This window comes from Staurois parvus, unplaced genomic scaffold (genome assembly GCF_062004578.1).
Source record: "Staurois parvus isolate SC_StPar_1 unplaced genomic scaffold, SC_StPar_1.0 ptg000298l, whole genome shotgun sequence".
NCBI classification, from domain to species: Eukaryota; Metazoa; Chordata; class Amphibia; order Anura; family Ranidae; genus Staurois; species Staurois parvus.
In genome coordinates, this window is record NW_028318094.1 from 10,426,005 (window position 1) to 10,429,998 (window position 3,994).

At 42.2% G+C, this 3,994-nt stretch overlaps 1 pseudogene; it reads right to left on the reverse strand.

Moving 5' to 3' along the window:
- Window positions 1-2,496: 2,496 nt before the first annotated feature.
- LOC149458050 (U2 spliceosomal RNA) lies at window positions 2,497-2,612 on the reverse strand (annotated as a pseudogene).
- Between the last annotated feature and the right edge of the window lie 1,382 nt (window positions 2,613-3,994).

Consider the following 3,994-nt stretch of genomic DNA (forward strand, 5'->3'; position numbering starts at 1 on the left):
TCTAGGCCCAGACGCTGGGAGGCCACACATTTGCATGCGGCCGGCGTGAAGGCGTTAAAGAGGCCGGTGAGTGTATAGTATGAAGGTATTTGACTTGTAATACATATAGTGATTAACTAATGTAACTAATCATAAATTATTGCTAAAAATCTGGAGAAGGATGTATACAAAAAGAAGTTGTTGTTGACATCATCATTGTAGTAGTAATGGGTAGTATATCAAAAGAAAAATATTTAGTGGTTAGAAATTATAATGTATAAAACGTATGGCATGAATCACAGAAAACAGGATCTGGGAGCGAAATGGTCTGGAATCCTCTCCATACTTACTGCTATTAGGCAGGATTGCAGAGTACTCAGCCATGTGCAAGAATATAGGTGGATCGGCCGGCTGTGTGCAAGCTAGGAGTGCATTTTGGCAGGCCAACTGTTTCCAAGTAGACTACGCATGTGCAGACAAAGGAGAAACATGGAGATGTACCAAAAAATATCTCTGTAGCAGCTGGATGTAAACAAAATGTAGTGAGTTTTTGGCACTTTGCGACACATAAAAAGCACGGGTGAAGTGAATATTAAAAGCAAGTTTAGATGAAAGGAATATCTTGAGACAAAATTATGTAACATGATAAATAGCTTGGAAAAAAAAGTAAAAAAAAAAAATCAAAACAATATTTTAATATACGAACATGAAAATCATAAAAAATAAGGATGCAAATAATAAAAAATCATAATAGCTCAAAGACATCTAGTTCTAAAGAGAGTAAATAACATGGCATTAAATCCATAAAAGCTCAAAGAATGCTAATTATTACTTTTTTCCCCCTAAGAATGTGTAAAAAACAAATTGACAGCAAATAATCTTCTGTTTCAAGACAGATAATGTTGGAGGGGATATCACAATGTTAAGTAGTAGTGTAGAACATTATGAATTTGTTTCAACTTTTAAAAGAAAATAATTTAGTTGGCCGATTGGTATCTGCTAATTTAACGTAGCTTTCACATTCTACCTTCTCATTTAGGTGAGTTTCACCATTTTTTAAATCTTATTCTGCTGATTCTATCATCTTCGTGAGGGTGTAACATTTAATAAACAAAGGACACATAGGCCATGGAACTCCTGAGTAGTGTAAACCATTTATTGTAAAAAGGAAAACAATCTATGTTCACATGACTATGGTACCACAGATGTCTCCAAGTCATATTAAACTTGTTACCACATATATCCCCTCCCCCAACTTATTCTAAGAACAAATGTCTAAGGACACCAATCTGGAGAAAAATTAACAGATAACCAAAGATAACATTCATTAACCACTTGCCCTCCAGAGGATTTACCCCCCTTCCTGACCAGGCCATTTTTTGCGATATGGCACTGCGTTATTTTAACTGGCAATTGCACGGTCATGTAACGCTGTACATAAATGAAATGTATGACTTTTTTCTACACAAATAGAGCTTTCTTTTTTTGGTGTTTGATCACCTCTGCGTTTTTTATTTTTTGCGCTATAAACATAATATTTTTGACTTTTTTCCATTAAATATATCCAATAAAAAAATTTAAAAACTAAAATTTCTTCATAAATTTAAACCAAAATGTATTCTGCTACATGTCTTTGCTAAAAAAAAATCCCAATATGTGTAAATTATTTATTTATTTATTTATTTTAAGTCCGCAAACGTGCAAACTACAACGAAAAACCCGTAAGTGATCACAAAAAATGTGCAAGTGCGAACACCACACGAAAAAGTGCACTTAGGGGTGTGTTTGTCCTACCCCCGGAAGGGTTGGACCATTCACCCGATCCCCCGGGGCACGAAGCTCCTGACAGGGACAAGGTTCCCATTTGGTCCTCCTGGCCAAAAGGCCTGGTGGACCACCGTTCCTTATGCCCAGCCGAAGCCGGACATCCAGTACTAGGCAAGGGGGTTCTCCCAAAGAGAAAACCCCCTAGGGATCAGGGGAGGAAGGAACCGTAGGGCCACACATCCTCCCCCTAGACTTCAGGTAAGGCCCGAGGACCCACACCCTCCATCCGTGAAAAACACACACATAAGAACAGAAAAAGTGACAAAACGTGGGAGTGATTAAATAAATAAATAAAAAATAAAAAAGTGGTACCGTGCCTAATAGTGCACAGACCAGGCCCTGAGGCCTGTAGCAAAAATTGCCCCGGACTTAGCCAAAAGACCTGGTCCTTAGGGCGCTGTGCAAAAAGAGGTGAAAAACAGTGGCCATGTGTCATCTTCACACCATGGGGTCCCACACCCAAGTGTTACTAGTGACACCCCTGAGAGCGTCTTCCCCAGGGGGCACTGAGTTTGCGGACTTTTTGCGTCCCCAGCCCCTGGCCAGACCAAGGTAGATCCGTCCAAATCAGGAGGTACTGGGTCTTTCCAGTCTTCCCAGAGGAATTACTCCCAAGGCCCCAGAACGAATCATGGCGCTCCCTGGTTTCTGTCCCTCCGGTACTAGCCTTCCGGACCCCCATCATACCAGTGAGGGTACTATACAACAACCATCCCCGCAAAGCTAGAATGGTCGGGAGCACCCCCACTGGACACTGATAAGAACAGATACTACACTTGATCTTAGCCAAAAGGCCGAGAAGCGATTATTGGTTTATGTGAAAGTTATAGCGTATACAAATTGCGGTATATATACTGGAATTTTTTTTTTTTATACTAGTAATGGTGGCAATAAGCAACTTATAGTGGGACTGTGGGACTGCGGCGGGCATTCTGACACTGGGGGGGAACTGACTAACTGCCACTGACATCCCCAGTGACACTAATACAGTGATTAGTGCTCCTACTCTCCATAAACTGGCCAATAACTGTAAGTGGCTGCCCTTCCACTGTATTTATATTTAACCCTGTCCATCCTTGTTTCCCCTGTCCCCTTGGTCATGTAGCCCTTCGCCTATTTTTTTTTTTTTTGCTCCAGACCTATCTAAAAAGAGAGAGAAATCCAACATGAAAACATATGTGCTGTCTGAGCCATCCACACTAGACAGGAATACTATAATGCCCCCTGTGACCACAAGATAATAAGACACAGTATAGCCAGTGCGTCACTAGGGGGGTGTGGCCCGCACCAGGTGACACCATCACAGGGGGTGACACCAAAATGAAAAGAAGAGCTGTCAGTGGCTGTCATCCTCAGCCCCAGGAACAGCCATGCCATGTGGGGGGTGAGATGTCAGGTCCCGGCCGGGGGGGTGTCCGATCCCCGGGATCACAGCGGCTGCTGCAGGCCAATGCACACCCAGCCTGTCCCCCGTACACCGGAATGGTAATGGCCCCACCCAGAGCCCGCCCCTCTGCATCACACATCACCGGCCGGTCCCTGCACAGGACATCCGTCCGTCTCCCAACACAGAGCCCGGGACCGGGGTGACACTGCGTGTTACCGCACTGGGTGACACCAGCCCTAGTGATGCCTCTGAGTATAGCTGACATGTTTCAAGGATTCTGCTCCTTTTCCTCTTGTTTACTCACTCTTATATACTCACTTGTTTTTTCAGTCTTGTATACTTGTGAATATAAATTGTTCTAATTGTTCCAATAAATGGTTTACATAGTTTATGAGGCCAGTGTGTGCTGTGTGCTTTGTTTATTTGCACTCCCAGATTACCGATTGTGTATGAGATGTCGGCCAAGGAGTATGTTGGAAATAGCAGGGCATTGATCTGTGACTGAAGTTGTTTATCACAGTCTCATCAGATGCCAGAAACGCTGTAGGGGTTTGTATTTGTCATTTTTATTTCAGAAATGAGAAACTTTATTAGGAAATGGCAGCAGACAAGTGCAGCTTACATCATCAGTAATCATCGAAAGTTGAAGGAAGAAAAATACCTTCCAATATAAATTTATGCATATACACCACTGAAGGGATGAGAGGAGTTGTACAGAGCAAATATCAATGCAGGACATAAGGAATAACACATACTATTACATATCCTTAAAAGCAAACAATGGCAATTATAAGGACATTG